This window comes from Corvus hawaiiensis, chromosome 10 (assembly GCF_020740725.1).
Source record: "Corvus hawaiiensis isolate bCorHaw1 chromosome 10, bCorHaw1.pri.cur, whole genome shotgun sequence".
In the NCBI taxonomy this organism is placed as follows: domain Eukaryota; kingdom Metazoa; phylum Chordata; class Aves; order Passeriformes; family Corvidae; genus Corvus; species Corvus hawaiiensis.
The window spans coordinates 18,157,980-18,178,897 of NC_063222.1; the positions used below are offsets into that span (position 1 = coordinate 18,157,980).

A 20,918-nucleotide genomic window follows, 5' to 3' on the forward strand; every position below is an offset into this window, starting at 1 on the left:
CTACCAGCAAAGGAATCACAAGCAACCACAGCAACAGTCTTCCTCTTGCCAATTCCATGTGCTTTTTTTGATAGACCTCTCAGTCTAAGGACTTCCTGTGTTGTTTAAAACTCATTTGCTTCTTCATTTATGAGGTACAACTTTGTATTTTAAATCCACATAGAAAATGTGCTGAAAATTTAAGCACTCACAAGAAATCTTGCCATGCTGTCAACGGGGACTCTGTATGTGCACAAGTGAGTGCTGGCACACAAACACACATGCATTCACACCTACACTGCAGCTTTTCAGGAAAAGGACTGTTCCCCTAAAAGTCCTCCAAGTGAGAAAAGAAATGGGGGAGTGTACAGCACTATCACAGCCAGGCCATGCTCCTCTGCTCCAACCTCAGAGACAACCAGCACTGACATCAAAGTCTGGTTTCCTGCAGGTCCCGTCCAGTCCCTCCCCTCATCTGTGGGAGCATCACCCCAACAGCTGCATTACATCCTGGGCTGCAGACACCTCTGGGGTGTGAGCCTGGGCCACCCCTGCCCTTGCACTGCCCCAGTGACAGTGCCATCAGCCACAGACAAAGGACAATATCTTCAGAGCTTGGGATGCAACGAGGGAAATTCAAAAGGGCGCTCCACTCAGCATCAGAACTTAACGGAATTGTTCTGCTGAGTTATTAACGTCACAGTCCTGCACCAGACCTGAGTTTGTTTTGCTATCTTGTCTTCCCAGTCCAAGTGAATTTGCTGGGTGATTTTAAGAAAGAGAAAAAGGCAGTGACCAATTTTGGGGCCTTCTGATTTAGACATTAAAAGAGAAAAAATATTCCTACATTGCTTCCCTCTTGTTTTTCTAAATAAAAATAATATATAGCCCTAACTGGATAATAAATATGCTCAAAAGCTGTCCTTAAGTAAAAGCTTTTGATAACAAATTGCCTGTGCTAACCGCTATTTTACTGTTGAATTTTTTATTGTTGCTTAAGCACTGCAATTATGCTAATAAGCCTGAGAGGATGGTACACTAAAGCATTGAATGTGACAGATATAATACTCAATAAAATGTTAATCTTACCTGAAAATTGGAATCAAACAGCCTTATTAGTATTTATGGATATGGCACCTCCAACATGTTTCTCTTAAGAGGAATATATATATGCAATAGATATTTCCAAATATACCCTACTATTTCTCATGCCTGCATAGAATTTAATTCCAGGTGGCTATTACCCCTGCTGCTAATTGCCAGTCCCTTTTGGAATAAGAAAAAAGAGTGTTGCCTTCTGGGACATGCAAAACTCCTGCACATTGGAGGGTCCTTCCTTTTGCCACCTGGAGGATGGCAGCTGTCTGCAGGGATGGGGACAGCTCTCCCCAGCTCTCGGCATGGCCACCAGGCTTGTGAGGGCACCACACAACAACGGCTCTGCTCTGCCACCCTCTTACCTATTTTCCCCATGCCCTCTCCTTTTATGTGCAAGGCAGGTAAATCCAGCAAATGGTTCGGTTATTTACAGGTGCTGGAGAAATGACTTCTGAATTTTAAGATTCAGAAGACAAAAGACTAATTTATTAAAGACAAATTTATTTATTTTGCTCTTAAACTTCTCAGCCAATGCTGACAGGGAACGAGACCCACCTGCTTCACTGCAAGTTACAGCACTGCTGATTTGAGCTGTTGAGCTGTCGCAGGGTCTGGCATGGAGGTGCTCTGTGACTTTCCACAAGTTGTGCTGCTTTTTGCACCTCTATTTCACCACCTAGTCCCAGTCTGCTTTCTCAGTTGATGGCATAATTTTTTTCCCCACATGGAAGCTTTTTTTAGGGGGATTTTTTGGCCAAACTCATGGGTTTCTGACCCAGCCTCAAGGCTCCACTGACATGAACTTCCTGTAAATAAAATCCAAGTGGTCTTCAGCACCTTGACTTTCTCATCTACAGAAGGAAGAAAAACTAAACTCAGAAGAGCCACATGCTTCAGACAAAGTATATTTACATCCATGACCAGGCTCTAAAGAGACTGTACACAATGGACTGTGTAGCTTTCAAGTGCTGCAGGTTAATGCTTAAATAGCAGCTGCTGGCTTCCAGCTTCACTCCTTGTGCTGCTCCCACCCACAGGAGTCAATTCTGTTGACAGGACAGCAGAAACATCAATAACCACCATGATATTTCCTGAGAGTAAAGCAAAATTCTTACCACTGGATGCTGCAAGCTTCCATGGTGGAAAACATTAGGTAGGAGATATCTAGGAACTGTTCCCATGAATAGTCACAGCAGGGGAAACCCAACTGGCTTTCCATTGAAATGTGGGATTCCCAAAGGGCTCAGAGATCACAGCAGGTAATCCACAAGACACAACTCAAAACACCACAGGACACTCCTGGGCTCTCTTAAGCCACACTTGCAACCCACACTGGCTTGCACTGAGGGCAAGGAGGGAGTGCAAGGATGGGAACAGGGTGGCTTTGCAGGACAGAGCTTAGAGCAGCTCCACAAACCCTCATTTGCATTGCAATGAGCACAGCACTTAGAAAAAAAAAAAAAATTCTGTTGCTAAATCAAAGGAAGCTACCAATTGACTGAGCTGGCACCTCAAAGAGCCAGGAGATGCATCCAGGGCTCCTCCAAGCAAGCCCCAGCACAAGATGCCAGACACCAGATTTCAGGAGCAGACAACTTAACTGTGCCACACAGCTACAAAGTGCTGCAGGACCACATGGCAGCCACTCCCTTAGAAGTGGCAGGACTCATCCCTGCCATGTTAAGTGAGTCTTGTCAGTATTTTCAACCCTGCAGGGAAATCTAGATTGAACTTTGGCATATTGCTTTCTTTTGCTAAGCAGCAACTCTCGAATGTTAACTCCAGTCCTGACAGGCATATTTATGGACTATTCTTTGCAAATAATCTTACCCTGACCAGTCCGAAAGGTCAGAACCATAAAAAAGAATAACAACAATTAAAAAAAAAAAAGCACAAGGCTGGAAAATCATCACTGCCATTGGTACAACCCCTCAACTTATTAACCGTCCTTGCAACAAGGTGAACTGCAAGGTCTTGGATTTATTTGATTGATCGAGATCAAAAGATCGGGGGGAACACAGTAAATTGTATCTTTCCACAAACGCACTTTGCTTTCAAGATTTGAGCAGATAGCTGCAGGAATTGAAAAGCTCAAAAGAAGGAGAAAGAAACCAGAAAAGAGAAAAAAAATTTAAAAAACATGTACAAAGGTGACTTCAGAAAGGCATCCCTTAGTTTCCTCTTGACACCATCTGCATTTCTTAGAGCTATTCGCAAGTTTCTTCCATGTCTCCATACCCCTGGGACACAACAGCTTATCTCTTCTAAGCAGAAGACGATAAGGAACAATAAGACAGTGGTATAACTTCAGGGGAGACACCAGTGTTTGCTGACATTATGGATGAAATGTAAATATTAGAGAAGCTAAAGTCCAACAACAGGTTGAAGAACTTCCCATTGAATTCCAGATGTCCTACAAGATAAGACAAGTATCTCACTGATCTTCTTAACCAGACCAAGCAGGACAAAGCACCTGAACCCCGCTGTCACTGTCCTCACATGATGGCTCAGAGGCTGTCTGAGTCCAGGCTCAATTTGTCATCAGCAGCTCCCAGGGAAGGGAGGAAGGAGGAAGAGGCAAGGGAACTAAAGGAGCAGCCGTCTTCAGGACATAATTTCAAGACCTAGCTGGTGAGCCAGCATTTTTTAAACTCAGGAAAAGCCTGCTGTGTTTGCTGTCAAGACAAGACAAAGAAACACAATGGAGAACGAGAACAGAAGAGCAAGAGAAGAAAAATGAAACTCTCCACCACTTCACCAGCCCTGCAAACAGAGAGGAAAAGTAATCACTTGGTTCCTCTCTCTGTGTTCCACGTGATATTTGTGTCTTGCTCAGTATACCTATATTTGTAGCACTGCATTCTCATGTCACAATAAAACAGATGAGATTACACCCCTGAGAGTAAGAGTAAATCCCTTACACAGACCATGGAAGAGACCCAAACTCACAGAAGCTTACTACAAAGGAGCCAGAATTGATGCAACTTCCTGTTTTTACTACAAGTTTACACTGCATGCCAACAACAAAGGATTAAACCTCTTCTTTTCCTTGAGCTTATACTTCCCTCCAGAAGAACATCACCATTCAGGTAACAAAGACGCTGAGCACCAGTGTAAATTGCTGCTGCATCAATTCTTCACCAAGCCATGCAGCTCATTCTGCACAGATACACTCAGCTTTGCCTTTCACCTTATCAGCTTTGAATAAGGTTGTTACGATAAGAATTTCACACAATCCCATTTCTAATCATCACTGGGTTAGAAGGACTCTCCAGAAGTCACCTAGTCTATGTTTCCACCACATGGAAGGATCGGTTCTCCTAAAAGCAGGACTGCTACTGCTTTTCCAGCTTGTTCTTAAACCTCTCCATGACTGAAGCTGCCTAACCTCCTGCAGGGATCCACTCCATCACTCAGCTATCCTTAACACAGGAGATCATTCTCTGACACCTCAGCTAAATTTCTCTTGCTGCAACCTAAGTTTATAATTTGTTTTATTTACAGTGGGCAGATTAGGTTTATTCCCTCTCTCCATGACACGTTCACTATTTCCAAAATTTACAAGTTGAGGCAGTGCTGCTTGTCCTCTCTTTGCCCATTCTGCTTCTGCTCACAGCACATTCTCAATCTATGCACGAGTATGTCTTTCCTTACCCTGAGAGAGCAGGCACTTGGATATCACGAGGCTGTTTCAAGGGAAGACGCTCACCTCCAAAGGCTGATGCATTCAGGCACACCCAGTTACAAAGTACTCTGAAACAATAAAAATAAAAGATTTGTCTTCAGGATGGCAGGCAGAGTCCAGTCCAGGAGTAAAGGAAAAACCAGCAACTCTGAAGTGCAATTTTCCTCACCCCATTATTTAACATGCAAACAGATTTTCAAAAGCACCATCACTGACTCTAGATATGTCATGCATCACCACTCAAAGTTGGACACATTTTCTCTGACAACCACTGTAAGGGTTTGATAAATTTGTGTTCTAGGAAACAAAGTGTTCATGGACTTTGCAGAAAGTTCTGCCAAGGTATAAGCAATACCCAGCACATGTCAAAATCAGATGGCTCTGACTCCAAACCTTTGAGCTCTGTGACAGAGGACAAATTTTAAACTTTATTTACAGTGTCACTGAAACGAACAGAGGCAAGATTTCCAGTCTACTCAGAGATTTAAATGTGTGTAGATAGATCCAGAGGGTAAAAGTCAGTCCTGATGAATGGCTTTTGTATTCACAACATATTCCTTACCTCTTGATCTTCAGGGTGTTCTACCCAGCAAAATAAAATGTCTCATGAACCCAAGTGTTTGGTGACAATGTAGAAAAGTAAAGAAAGGATTTACATGAACAGTGTTCAGGAACACAGGGGAGAGTTCTGAATGACAAAAACATCCCAAATTTCATGAAAAATAACAAGCAACAAGGGAGAACAGCAATAATACATTTGCCATCCTACTTCTGGAGGGTCTCAGAAAAACAGAGTTAGATGGTAGCAGACAATTTGCAACAACAGCACCTTTCAGCAGTAGATCACCTTTTGCACCCCATCTCATCTAAATTCCTGTCTCCACTCAGCAGAAGCTGCTCCTGGCCCCAAAGGATCAAGTGGCTTTGTAAGAAATACTCTTTTTCCAATAGCTGAAGCCAAGAAACACTCGATTTGTCACCTACTGTGAAAACAAGATGCTTGTTGCACATCTAAGGATATGCCAATGCAAGAACTCAGTGTCTTCTCTTTAGCATGGATCATCTATCTGACTGCCCCGTTGGCTACCGCACTTTGTCCATCCCCAAGTTTCTGCTTGGGATGTTTTCTTTCATCCTGCCCAGCTGTCCTGGGCTTTTGCTTTCCTTCATCACTTGCAGTCTTAGCAATGCCAACACTTAGAGCCAACCAGTCCAACTGCTGTCAGCACAGGAAGGCGACACACTCCTGTTTAGTACTGACTGGATAACAGAAGTGCTGTTTCCAAGGCTAAATAAGAATACCTGCACCAATAACATCCCTAAAGCAGCACATAGTAGCTGAGGAGACTGAGCAATAAATGCCTGAAGGTGAAAAACTCAAAGTAATCTCAAAATGTATGTCGGACAACTGATAAAAAACTCTAAATGCATGCCCATCTTTAAGGGTGAAAGTAGCTCCAAGGACTTCAGCAAGATCACCTGCAGCATCAGACATGTTACCTCTCAAAACACTAGTGAGATAAGGATGTTTAGCAAGGGATAGAGATATGAGGAATGCTTCCACCAAGAAAATATACCCATTTCTACAGCTGAATTACAACAGCTGTTGAAAACCATGGAGTAGCATTGAATGGCAGCCCAGGACAGGGAACCAAGACGACTACCACATGCAATTGAAACTGCCAAGGGATTAAGTTAGGTCAAATGTAATTACACAAATTGGATCCTGGCCAGAGTACTGGCTTATTTAAGAAAATTAAAAGAGGTGTTCAAAAGTTTCAGAGATTGAGTCCTCCTCCTGTTAATTATTTGGTGAGTCAGTGAAGTCTCAGTACTCTGGGAGGCCATCTGAAAAAGGGGAAAAAATGAGGCATAAACTTGAAAGGCATTAGAAGCGATTAGCAAAAGCCTTTGTTCTCCATGGCACTCCTGGCTGCACCAGTGCGCGAAAGCCTTTCATGTCCATGCTGAAAAGTGGTCTCAGTTCCTTTGATACTTCTGGGAGGGAAGCGTTTAAATTTACAAATACCCCGCTGACAGAAGTTACAGACAACAGTCGAGGAACTTCTGCATAACCCAGCCAGATCATACCTGGCTCTCAGGCAGGCAATACTCCTGCTGGAGGGAGGAATGACAACGAGACACAAAGGAGTTCACTGACACCAGGAGCAATGTCCACTCTACATGCTAGCAGTGTATGAAAGCCAAGTCATGTCAAAAAGGAGGTTGCAGCCACGTGGGACAGTGGTTTCCTCCCCCTCATTCAGTTTTCAGAAGATGGAGAGCATGCAAGGCAGGCAATGGTAAGGAGACCAGAAAGGAAGCTTTGTGGTCTGGCAGCTGAGCATCACTTGGAAAGATTAGATTCTGTTTATCCCTCTGCCATAAACTTTCTGATGATAAGAGCAAAGTCACGTACATGAAATTTTCCCACATTTATTGCTGTGCCTTTTCTGGCTGAATAAAGATACAGAAGGACCACGTCCAGAAGAGAAAAGAACAAGCAGCAGGGACTGAGATTCTCTGTTCAACCCTTAATCAAGACTTGTACTATAACCATGTACAGCACTACAAAACGCAAAGTGTTCTGAAAAAACAGGCCTTGTAAGTCTCAGTTTTGGCACCTGAAAGAAGTAGATGCCTCAGCTACCTCTGCATCTGGAAGTCATCATTAGAGATACACTCATTGCTGTCTTTGAAGCAGTTGGATGCGACAGTAAAGGCAGTACGGAATTGGAGATTAACCTTTTTTGGGTAGCTTATTCAGTGCAATGTTCAAATGATGCACATGAAACAAACCATTTTTTGACTGACATGAAAAAAGCCAGAGAGATGAAATAACTATCTTCTCAACAAGTGCCGTACATGAGGCGTGTCAAGTGACATGGCTTCGTCTCACAGTGACAGCAGGTGAACACACAACTGAAGCCTCTGCCATATTGATTTCATGTGCTTTTTTTTCCCTTTAACTTTTCATAAAACAAGCCAGGAAAAGGCAGACATTTCACAGCACAGATTGGTGCAATTTGTGCTAATGGCTCAAGCGTAGATGCAAGCAGCAGCTTGCTTCTCTTTGTGTGGAACAGTCAACAGGGACAAGTCTGGTGGGACAACTGCTACCACGGCACACCTTGCCCCAGCCCAGCAACACCTCCTCCTCCAGCAGCCTCACAACAAGCAGGGCAAGAACTAAGAACACAGGAAAAAGATCTCTGCTGTCTTGCCATGCTGTGCAAAATCCAGGGGCAAGCAAATGTGGAAAGAGGTTGCATTCTACGCTGACCACACACAAACTTTCTTTCTTCCAAAAGGTAGTCAAGTGCTTTTCCAGGTAGCAAAAGCACAAATGTCCTAAATTCCTCATCCCTGGCACTCCTGCAACAAGGTAATCACTTCCTGGGAGTCCTCAGGCAGCACACACATGACAAAGACATAGATTTCTTTTACAGATAGGAACAAAACAGCATGGCAGTTCTTCCTATTCTTTCCAAACACCATCTAACCAGCCTCCTCTGAAGCAGACCCACTGCTTGCACTGGAAAGACCCACAAAAAAGGGCAGGTCAGAGCCAGAGCCACGACACAGCCAGTGCCACGTGTGGGCACCACCACACGTCAGGGAAAAGCACAGGGCTGATGTTACACATGCTACAAAAAAATAGATTTTTCAGCACAAAATGGGGCAGCCTGAAGGGTTTCATGCCAAAGAGGGACCTGCTGCCATGGTGGCCTGGGCATGCAGGGGGACATCCCCCTGTGGCAGCAGCAGTGATTAACCAATACTGATAATGGCCTCCAGTGCCTGAAACAAAGCACGAGGAAACAGCACAGTGAGGACTAATGCCAAGTGGCAATAAAGACAGAGGCAGGGCTGATGTTCAAAAAAGAATTTTTTTTTTTTTTTTTTTGCCTAGGTTACTTGTTTTTAAAAAAAAAAGTTTCTGCATGCAGGGACATCCTGTTCACTATATTAAATTAAAGGGATGATTCAAGAGGGAACAGCTTTCAGCAGGCAGGGGGGAAAAATCAATTTCAGGTTGCTATGGACAACTGGGCTGTCTCCTGTAAAACGGAATCAGATTCAGCTCTACAAACCTGAACACTAAACATTCCCTCAAATACAACACACTAAATTAATGAATACAATAAAATACAGACTTGTGTCATCTCCCAGGTTTTTTGGCTGAACGAAGGACATGCTCAAATCTGCTAACTGCCACTAAATACAGGACTGGAATTTGGCTCAGTGGTGACTTTCTGACTGCCAGTCCAACACTGACCGCTGCCTTACAGGGGCAAAGCTCTTTATAACAGCCGAACAAACCAGAGTGGCTCCCAGATTCGCCTCTCTCTGGACCCTTCCATGTGCTCTGGGCTTGCAGTGGGATCTAAAACCATGTTCTGCTGATACAGGCTCCTGAAAAACTCAGCTAGAAAGGACAGCAAAAGCTCAGCCTGAGGCTTTCAAGCATGTCCTGGCTGATACTGGACAGAGGCAGTTTAACCTGCCCGCAGTCCTTGAATAGCCTGAACAGAAACAATGCCCTCTACCTGAGTAGCTGACCTATGGTCACAGCTGCCAGTAGGAACCTCACATGGAGGGACCCCTGAGGACAACATGGTGGCCATGGTCCAACAGGTGTCCCCTCCCCATGCTTTGCACTGGAATAATTTCAAACAGGTTTTAAGCACCTTCTCCACTCCCTGCAGGAAGAAAAGTCCTGGTGAGAGAGAATGGAGCAGAGATGAGGCATCTGATTCTGTGCCCTTTCCCAGTAGCTGTAAAGAAATCAAAGAAATCCATCTAGATCAATCTTTCCATCAAGGCAACAGGAAACATTCCCATCCCACGATACTGTAAGTCTTATGGAGCAGTTAACGATTTTCCAATGAAATGTGCCATCAAAATACAAGATTTTATTAGCAAAATCAATGATGTGTGCAGAGACAGTCCCTCGTGTGTCTTTAAAAAAAAAAATCTATGAATAAACCTGACAGGAATAAGAACATTGTGCAATTATTACAGCTGTTTTACAGGATTCTCTAGTAATGACAGCCCATACTTCTGGTAAGACATCTTAAGGCAGTACCACAAAAAAAAAAAAAAATATAAAAGGAACAGAAGCACAGCATTCCCCTACACTTGGAGTGTGCATTGTGTTTATTAAATTACATTTTTTTTCCCCAACAAGAAGATAACATCCTGGAAACAAAACCACCCCAATGCTTAAAGAAATATTTACCAGTCACCCGTCTTTTTCTCCTTCTCCACAAGTTCAGTGTTTCATTGCATGAGAAAAGCAACCAGTGGAAATTTACACCAATTTAAACCTAGCAGAAATGGAAGCAAGATAGAGAGGTTGTGACTTTTCAGCACCCACAAAACTCATGATGGTCCTAAACTATGCACACAGGTCAGGTACCTGCAGCATCCAAGAGCCTTCTGCAAGCAATACACCCATCTGAGGACACAGGAATGGAGTCCTACCAGCCTGCCAGGCTCCTGTTCTCAGCTGGCAGCTATCATCCACGTCAAAACCATCATAAAGAACTCAGACAGTCAAAACATTAAGGCACCCCAAATCCAACACTCACCAAAGCCCACTACCCATTTTTTGGTGGAGCTCTGGCTAATGCACAAGGAGCACCATTAAGTCGCATTTATAGCAAAATGCTCAAGACGCAGTTATGTGAAATGGTGCCAAAAAAAACACTTGACAGTTCTAACCCAAACCTATACACAAGAGCTTAAGGTCCACTCAGAGGAAAAAATTAAGTCTCTGTTCCCCCTGGCTTTAAAAAACCTCCGGATGCATGGGAGGATGGATAGGGAAAGAGTAACAAGAATACCCAACAGATGTTTCCATTAGCATAGATTTGCCATTCATTTCTCTGTCTTCTATCATCAAACTCCTTTATCATCCTTGCTGGATAATTTACAGTGCTTGTTGTCTCTAAGAACAGAGACAGCCAACACCTGACAATGTAGAAGTTCAAAGAGCTGAGCCATGCATGACCTGCAAGCAGATTGTTGCTATTTCCTTGCATGTATATAAGGGCTTTGCCTTCATGCAATGCTGGAACTTGTCATCATGAAACACCCTCCTATTACAACATGGCCCAGAGGAGCTACTATTTTGGGTCCTAATAATGTGCTGGGTTTTACAGGAAAGAAAGAAGGCAAGTAACATGGAACAACCCAGCTGTCAAGGAGAGAAACAGATGGGATCCTCACAAAGCTACACAGATTGCCTTAGTCAAGTGCTGTCACAGCCCATCCTCGAGATGGGAAAGCACTGCGCAGGAGCTAGATGAAAGGAGCTTGTGAAATTAAGTAGCATCATCACCTCCACAAGGCCTGTGAAGAGACAATAGAGAACTGCTTTCCAGGCACTCTGATCCCAGGGCAGTAAAACATGACTCAAGGTTGCCAAGCCGCTTTTTCCAAATGCCTTTTGGCTGAGTGACAATTGCCCAATTCTCCCACCTGTTTGGCCCCCATGAAACACAGAGAGCATCAAGCACATGAAGCACAAGTCACATCTGTGGTCTTGGAAAAGCTCTCCCTTGGGTAACAGGTACAAACAGGGCTGGCTGGAGGTGTCCCTGCTAACATGGCCCCAGGTGCTGGCAGGCAGGCAAGCTGACAGCGCACAGGTAGCACCAGGATTCATCCCACTGTGGCTTCCAGTCCATAATGTGGAAAACAATCTAGGAAACCACACCACTTGCCATGTCAGTGCAGCTCCCAGTGCTGTGACACACCGTGAACCCCTGACAGACCTGGAGAGGGGAGGGACTGGCCTGACCTTCCTCATTCAAGCTCCCAAGAAGGAGCTGCACCCAAGAGAACAAACCAGTGCTTTGGAAAGCCAGGCCCACTTGGAGATATCAGGGCCAATATCCAACAGATAGAGAACCCGTGCTTTGTACTTCCAGCCCGAGCCCAGGTCAGAGCAGCCTGAGCACAGCCATTCACACCCACAGTGATTCAAACAGAGGCTGCAGCCCAGATTATGAATGAAGTAAAAGGATTGATTGCCTTACCTACCCTCCGCCTCCCACTAACCGGAAGATGCTATTCAGGGAAAACATAATTTAAAGGCAGAGGCTAATGATGAATTGGATTGATTTTTAGATGAAGTAAATAGATGTAATTGCAATCTACCTGCTTGCAGCTTGCCAAGTCAGAGCAAGCTTCAGGAGAACCTGGCCCCCTCTCCCATTCTTCATCCCACTCCTGTCTCCCACCAAAGCAAGAAAAACCCTCACAGAAAAGAAATTCCTTTACACAAGACAATTGAGTGTTGCTTGGAGCTAGCTCAATGCTGGCTTCCCTCTTCCTGCTAAACAGTACAGAGCCTGAATTGATGGATGTTCAGAGGGCCCACTTTCCAGGGAAAAGCAAATTCCAAGTCTGCAGCTGGGAAGAATGCATCGTATGTCTGGTATTCACGCTGCGCCCTCTTTTCCTCTTCATTTTTTTGGCCGTATAAGGAGCTGAGCACAGCAGGCTGGGCCAGCGAGTGCAGCGCTGCCTGCTCAGCACCGCTGGACCTCAGACTTTGTTTGTCTTTACTGGAAATCCAGTAAGTCCATCTAGGAAAAAGGCTAGTGCATATGCCATGGAAAGTCAGGCTCAGACATCGTGGTCCGGAGATGCAGGATCCAAACGGGAGCCAGCTGAATGAGACCAGCCCAGCAAGTGCTCCTGCAGAGCTGCAAACATGTGCACTGCACAGGCAGTAAATACCTTTACTACACTGCAGGGAAGGGGGGGTGTTAACTTAAAAACTAGAGACTATTGCAGCTGCAGTCCTAAAGGATTGTTTCATAGGTTTGCAGGACTCCAGTAATACCTGCACAGGAGATAAAAGGCAACCTGGCCTTGAGCGCAAACTCCTGGGGCTGGGAGGATTACATGCCTTCGGCCACAGAGAAATACGTCCTCTCTAACACACACGGGTTATAAACAGGAGTGTGGGATTGCACTTTAGAGATGCAAATTGCTGGGAATTTTTCCTAGAGTCCTGACAATCTCTAAGTTCGAGTCTACTGCAGCAATTTCATCAGCAGACTGGGATTTCCATATCCCCAATGCAATTACAGAATTACCTTCCAAAAACATAAAATCTTTTTGCCATTACTGCTTCTTCTGTAAACAACAGACTATTGCTGTGGGCACTGCAGGAGCAAAAAAGGAGAGGAAAAGACACGTACCACATTACCTTCCCTTTACAGAGAGTGATGGGTGCTGCTCCATGGGATGGCAATACCAACCAACAGAGCTCCTCATGCTTAGCTCTAGGACCAAAGTGCAGGGGCAGAAACTCACAAGCAACCCAAACCCACTCAACCACCCTGTCTTGCCCTCCCACCTGTATCAAGCATGTGAAGTTCCATCTCCTTCCCAGCACTAGCACCTCTGGGCTGCAGTTCCCCATTGCCACTCTCTCTTTGGAGGTTCTGTCCCAGCCCCTGCAGCTGCCTGCTCCCAACCCTCCACCTCCACAGAGCTGCTCGAATGAGGACAAGGGAAGGACAGTAGCCAGAAGCCTCCTCTTCACATCTGAAAACAGTCTTCAGCCTTCACCTGTTATATCCAGATGGAGTCAGGGATGCTCTGAAACACAGAATGAAGTGGCTTGGATGAAGACACACAGTTGAAACTAAACTGGGGGAAGGGAAAGTTTCTAGCCTCATTAATAACAGCCTGAAATTAAAAGCAGAGCTTGTAGTACAGCTGCAATTTCAGCTACCCCGCTGCTTGTGTTAACAGTGTGGCTTTATTATGGTCAGGGATTAAAAACAGCTTCAACAATTAAAAGAGGGAAAAGAAAAAAAAACAATGACTGAATGAAAGAACCACCAACAACAAAAATCAGTATAAAAAAAAATTCCTGTGGGTTGGAATGATTAGCAAAAAACAGTTGTGTGCTGTGAGGAGCATGAGTGAATGCTTCCTTCCCCACAAAGGCCCACACGTGTCCCTGACAAGTGTATCTGTCCCCAACCTGTGGGAAACCACCCAGTGCCCTGTGGCTCAGCACCAGCCACCATCAGCCTCCCTAGGGATGTCACCTCCTGCCCAGGAATAGGTGCTCTACAATCACCCTGCTCCAAGCTTAGAAACTTCCTCACTCCTGCTGTCTAAGTAACACAGCATTAAATAGAACAAAAATGGAAAGAGAACAGTCTTGCAACAAATGACTAACATGCCTCGAACTTCTCAGGAGGCACCAGTCTCACTCAGCAGCTCAGAAGAGCTGAGAAGCAGCATGCCCATGTCTCTTGAAGGTGAGCTGGTTGTCTAAGGGTTCCTGAAGGCATTCATCCCGCATTCCCTGGCACCTGCCCTGACACCAGCTGGGATAAGCTGCCAGTGGGAAGCCTCAGTTTGCTGTGTCTCAATACAACAGTCATTGCTTTTGAGGGCTTGGCCAAAAACGCTGAGATTGAACCTACTCGTTGTTCTTCTTTGAAAAAATTAAAAGCAGTATCTTCACAAGAAAGAGGAAAACTATCGCCCTTCTCCTCTTTCACCACCTTCCTGATAAAAGCATTCCCTGGAGCCACCACCTTTAGGGCAATCACCTACATTCACTGCAAAGCTACTGAGGAACAGAAGCCCCTTCAGGGCCAAAAATATTACACACCAAGCTCACACTTGCTTTTTCTCAACAACGTTTCTGCTCTGTGCCCTCAGCTGACCAGAAATTCTGGAGTTTGGGATTCCTTTTACACCTTTTACTTCATTGTTGTTTTTGCCTTTGACCAACAACAGAAAGTGAGCACAGCCACAGCACAGCAGGAAGGCGTCAGTTTTCTCACAACCACAGCCACACCTACAGCTCTTTCTCCACTGCAGAAGGTTTGGCCTTCAGAAATCAATCCAAACTTGGCCCATCCACCAAAGCTGCCGCCTTTGCACTATGTGGATATTAACCCGAGGACCACAGGACATTCCCAGAGATATGGTCTGGGCAAATTCCTGCAGCTACCACAGAGCTGTGATGCTCCAGAGCCGACCTCCTGACACAACGGTGGTCATCTTCACCAATACAACAAATCCAGATTCCTCCAGTGTTTCCCATGAGGACACACTGGACAAATCTGGTCCTCATGGCTGCTGCAACCCAGCAGTAAAAGCAATGCTGGGAACACCCAACAGATCTGAGCCCCGTTCCTGCTCTGGGATGAATGCAGAATCATTTTCCATAAGGGATCAAAGTCACATCCCTGTCAAGGAAGATATTAGTTGACAGAAAAAGTCTTTGCCATTTTGGAGACAGAACACTGGACTCAGAAAAATTCTTGCTGCTGCAATGAAGGACAGTGATGTCCAACACAAATGAAGAAGATCCATCATTACATGACAATGGAAGTGCCCAGACATCTGCCCTCAAAAGCCAGCCAAAAGCATTTTACACTGTTTGCTTTCATAAGCGCAGAAACTGAAGCCAGACTGTGCCAACTCTTTGCAATTCCCCTCGCTGGAGGGTACAAAGGACTTCAACAGAACTGCACTTGAAGCTGTGTCTGCAAAAATACCACAGTTAAGGCGACAAGTCCCCAGCAGCCACACTACTGTCTTCACCAGGTCCAGGGCAGGTTTGGTACCTTAAAGAAAACCAAAATCTCCTTTCTTTTTACTCTGAAGTCTCCAGTATTTCAAAAACATTTAAATTAAAACTAACAAGCCCCACAATACACTTTCTCAAACACCGGAGCACTTTCTAAATGCCAAGGTGACTGCAACCAGAAGTCACCATGGCTTAACAAATTTAGGTGACGTGACTTCTTCATGGTTTCAGTTAAAGGGCTTTGCCTTGCCTTTTCAGCAGGCTGGGAGCACACATGGCCAACACAACACAGCCACTGTTCACCTGTGAGAATGATCCACCTCCAGGCAGCCCCCCAGCCCCACCATGGGAAGCATTAAATCCCCTGCTTTGCAGACAGGAGAAACGGAAGCTAAAAAACAAACAGCCACCAAAGAAACCCAAAACCAACCACACACAAAAACAACAAAACCCCCCAGAAAGGTATAGAAAAAAAATACCAACACAAGACATGAAGTTCAGAGCTGCACTGCCCCCACACGCTCACTCCTGGATGGAAAAGAAGGGGATAGTTGAAGGATGTGGGATGATGGCTGCACCAGGTACAGCCTGGCAGGAGGTAAATAGGCTGTGGCTTAGGGAAAGTGCACAGAAGCAGGAAGGACTGAGGAAGTGCCAGCCACCAAGGAAGGTTCTGTGGCCATACGACATGGCAAAAAAAGGCAAAGGAAAATCAGATGATTCAGATCCTGTGCTTAGAAATACATGCTACGTTTTTTCTCTAACATGGGAAAGATTCCTCCTCTCACCCCAGAATTTGCAATCTTCCACATCACAGTCCTTTGACTGCAAGTAATGTTCGTTCCTGCACAGGCAGATGGGGACCAACGCTATGGCTGATGCCAAGCTGGACTGCTCCTCCTCTCAAAAAACTGCTTCCAGCTCCAGTCGAAGGATCCCCATGTGCTCAGATGGCCAAAATCAGGCAAGTGCTGAGCACTGCCTTTACCTAAAGGCTTCACTAACATCTGAAAGAATTATAGTGGGCCATCTACATATTCTCCTCAAAGGTATTTGGTTCAAAACCAGTTCTCCCTCACCTCCTCTGACATATGCCCATATTTCTCCATTAATAGTTGAGGTGCTGGTGACACTTTGAGCAGCTTCCAGAGCTTCAATGTATCAGTGAAATAACCCACTGCATCTCAGGGTGGAAACAACATCAGAACCAGTAGCTCTCATGAACTACAATAGCTCTAAAACTTCCATTAAAAAGTTACTGGAATTTATTGGGTTAAACATGCAAATATATCAAAATCACAAAGGACTTAAACTTTGTACCTATACAATGCAAGAACAAGTTCATTACAAATGTCATCTACAATAAACTATAACTGCAGTTCCAGAGAAGGAAATCTGGGTGCTTACAGTGGGTTGTCAGGGAGACAAAGTACTAAAGTCAAGGAAAGAAGTCTGGTTTGCCCCTTTTTCCAGCCTATCACAGACACATGCTCCCAAGATCCCAAGCCTTTCCTCTTTAAATGACAAACCAATCACCCTTCTAGGGTGACACCACAAGCTTTGGGTGTTGCTCCCATTTTAGCATGTGCAAGCGATGAGGTACCAAGGTGACCTGTGAGCTGCCGTGTCTCAGAGAGACCAGGCACTGCTGAACAACAGTTCTCCGTAGTTCAAAGCTGGCACTTTCCAGTTTCTGCCAATTTCCTTGATTCCTAGAAGGTAGTCTATGACCCTTCTAGATTGACAAGTCCACTTTTGTAATAAAAACATAATGGTCACTTGCTGCAAAGAAACATGATCAGTCCAGCTAGGAGATGTCAGCATGGCACAAACAAGCCTTCAGCACCACATCATACACGGAGCTGAAAGCCCTGAGAGCCTGTCCTCCTGCTTCTGAAGTACCATTTGTATTAATTGGACTTAGCATGGATTTTATACATTAACTGAGAACTTTCCTCAGTAAAAGGAGGTCATTCAGGCACATTCACAGGAGCAAACCTCCTGTTTAGGGTGACCTAAAGTTGGAAGGTTTTGCTCTAGCCAATACTGGAGAGAGGACTTGACCAGAAAAGCACCCAACGTCACTGCTGGTCTTGGCAAGGCGGGATTAACTAAAGTAAGGACTAGAAAGAAGATCTGCCCAGTCTGGAGGCCAGGGGTCCAAAAGGCAAGCCAAAAAGTAACTTGTTCCCCTTCCTAACAGACTGTGTTTTCAGCTGGAAGTTGCTTGGCAGCCTTCCTGCCAGAGGATGCTGCAGGTCAAGACAAGGGTTCATTCCCAGTCAGGCCGAGTGGGGACACAAAACGCAAGAACAGACACTGCTTTGCAAACGTGGGCTGGAACACCAGGAGAACTGCATCTGCCAGGCTGTCCTCAGACAGCAAGGGATGCTGCTGGTCAGGACTGGTGTGCCCCAGGAAGCACCGGCCCGCTCAAGAGCAAGGATGGGGTACAGTACCAAGGCACAAACAGGGGTAGCCAAGGCAAGTCTTCAGGCACCCAGCTGCACCACACCTGCCTCATGAACACCTTGGGTTCCTTGCTTCTGTGAAAATCAAGAGCAGTGGCATTCTATAACAAAAACGTCCCTTAAACTCCTTATTAAAGGTAATTTCCTCTCCCACCCCTTTTCATTAGCAACACTCAAGCATTCATCAAATGATCCTGTTACTTCCAGGAAAAGCATTAGTCTTCTTACAAAGAACCTATATATTAGCACTGTCTGTTGTTATAACCATAAAAAGTTGTACTAAAAAATCAATTGAGACGCACAGTTCTCAATTGAGAATAGGAGCTTACCTTAAATAAACCTATCACACTGGGAAACCCCTAAGTGCTTGGGGAACAGTGCTCATATGGGGAAAAGATACAGCAGTAACCACATCACTTTTCCCTTCGAGGCAGTAGCTTTCCACTTAAATTTTATACAATGCACCTGCGTATTGTTCTTATTACACAACAGTGCATTCAATTCAAATCCATGCTGCAAGTATCCCACTCATAGCAAAGAGACTTCAGAAAGGAAAAAAACTTCTATTACAGGAAAGCAGTCTATAGTAGCTCATTACACAGCACCAGTTTCAGACAGGCTGTCATGCTGATCACACCAGACAGCATTTCAACTCCACCAGTATCCTTCAGTGAAACACGCCTGGTACAGCATTATTCTTGATGCACCGAGTCCTCTTGAAATGCATGGTACAAATTCTCTGTCATTTCAAAAGGACCGTGTTGCTCAGAGCGCTTCACCTCTTCACATCATCCTTTCCAATAACTTGCAAAGCAGTAAGGCCAAAACAGGCCATTCTTTAAGGCAAGAATTAAAAATAAATAAATCAGCACTTTCCTTGGGAAGGAGCTACAGAGTAGGGCTGTGAATCCCAACTCAGGAGAGCCTTATGCGTCATTCCAGATCTAGGCCAACTCAGAAAATCACTTAAGCTCCTGATTAACTGTAATATGTGCTCAAGTTGCTTTGACTTCCGTAGGACTTAAGCATATACTTACATGCTCTCCTGTACAGAAATACTCTCTTAAACCCGATCTTGCTTTGTAGGGTTGCTACACACACGTGCAGCTCATGCCCCCAAGAAGGCTCTGGCTGCAAATCAGACTGCCTGAATTTTGCCTAACTATGGACCAATGTGTTTCACCCAGAGCTTTCAGTAAAGCTGAAGTTTGGAAGTGCTTTATCTCAGACAGGAACTTTGTGAAGGCTCAGCTCTCAGTTTTACACTTGGTAAGTGATGTTAAGGCTCATGAGAGACTGTAACACACTAGAGCTGCAGATGTTTCCAAGAGGAGAAAATCTCCCTAGACCCAGTTCTGTCTGCTCTAAATCACACTATGGACCAACCATGGGCTGTGAACGCACAGCCGAGACCAGGAGGACCTTTCACTAGTCCCTTCTGAACCACCACTTCTCCTGGTGGGGTTATGTGTCAAAACACCACAAAGTTTTGTCCCCATGACAAGAGACATACAGACTTAAAACCAAGAAGTCTCTCAGCATCAAATGGGACACTGGGTTTCAACACCTCTCCATGTTACCTGTGAGGAAAACAGCAATTTCCCCTCAGCCTTCCACCACACAACCTCACTGGGCATGGGCAACTGCTAAACTATCCTGAACCTGCCCTATTATCAAGGAGCTCTTGTGTTTCAAAAAAAGCCAAAAAAAAAAGCCCAAAAAAGCCCCTTTGCCCGACCCCTCCCCTCACCAGCTACTCTCTTGCTATTAGAGTTAATTGCAAGCACATCGTTCCTACAGCATGGCTGATAAAAAAGAACTCCTGCTACGCAGGGGCTTGGTTTTCCCATCTTGCCTATTCTCAAGGCGGTGCAATAAATTATTATTATTATATATGTTGGCTTTGCAAATGACTGAAGCATCCTGAGTGCCTGCATGGGGGCATGCTGTTTCTCAGCATGATCTAAAATAGCCAAGATATTAAAATCCCACAAAGAACTGAGTTTCTAATGGAAAAATTGATGTGCCAGATGTTGACACTGATGACTACTGTGGTAGCCTGGGGCAGAGCCCAAACCCCTCTAGGTCAGATGGCCTCACCATTCCCTGTTCCTCAATGACCCACATTACAGTCCAGCTGCTCCCACATCCAGCCACCCCTGAGGTTACTCACCCAGAAGAGGGATGCACAGTATCCTTTCCAAGCCCTGGACCTTCCTTTACATTAATCAGTGCTCTCTTTCAATGGCTATCCAACCCAAACAAGGGATCAAGCTCTTCAGCACTGAAGACGGCACAGGAGAAGAAGCACTTCATAGCAAGACATCAAATGGCACATCCAGGTTTGCCAGTCCAATGGCTCAACCCAGCCCTCCATTTGGGGAAGCCCCAACTGAACAAAACTCAGCTCAGCAGTGCAAGACAACTGTATTTTACCTCTTGAAATCCTTCTCTTTCTTATAGATGCCACACAGTAAAAATATTACGATGAGAAAACTCTGCAGATACAAGATACCAAGGTTTTAAGATCAAGCCCTTTGCCAGGAATCAGGAGAGGTTCAGGACAGCAAACCACACACTCCCAGCACACCTACAACTTCTCCGTGCCCGAGATTGGTGTCTGGTTCAAACCCACACCAGCCTTCAAAACTACTTCTCCCCAAAGTGGTGGAACAGGCTCCAGAAACAGTGGAGATGCCTGATCCTCCTGCTTTGTGCAAAAAGCCAGGACCAAAGGTATTGCTTACCTGGGCAGCTGTGAGGAGGGCACTGAGCAACACTGTGCCCTACAGCAACTTCAGGGCTTTTCCCCCCATTCTGGGACCTCCAGCACCCTGTGCAAGGGGATTCTGCACCTCCAGAAGCCCAGGGGCTCACGGAGCTGAGAAGTCTCAACATGCACTCCCACACAGAGGGGAACAGGTTTGAACTGGAGGGTCTCTGTGGAAGTCTTGCACTGAATATGAAATGTACAGTAATGTCGAGCCTTGTTCCAGCTGAAGGCTAAGTGCCTGTCTTCCCCTCTCATAACCCACAGATGTCAAAATATCTGCTGATCAGACAAATTACAGAAACAGAGACCACACAGCGACTGCAGGGAGGA

General features: G+C 45.2%; 1 protein-coding gene across 6 annotated transcripts in view; it reads right to left on the reverse strand.

Annotated features, from left to right (window-relative positions):
• LOC125330721 (LIM domain containing preferred translocation partner in lipoma) overlaps positions 1-20,918 on the reverse strand; it is a 333,960-nt gene that overhangs the window by 266,740 nt on the left and 46,302 nt on the right. For 5 of the 6 annotated variants that reach the window (XM_048314227.1, XM_048314228.1, XM_048314229.1 and 2 more), the window contains one exon: positions 4,732-4,830. The gene's annotated coding sequence lies outside the window, so the exon portion shown is untranslated. The remainder of the gene's footprint in view (positions 1-4,731; positions 4,831-20,918) is intronic. The other variant, XM_048314233.1, reaches the window with a different exon arrangement.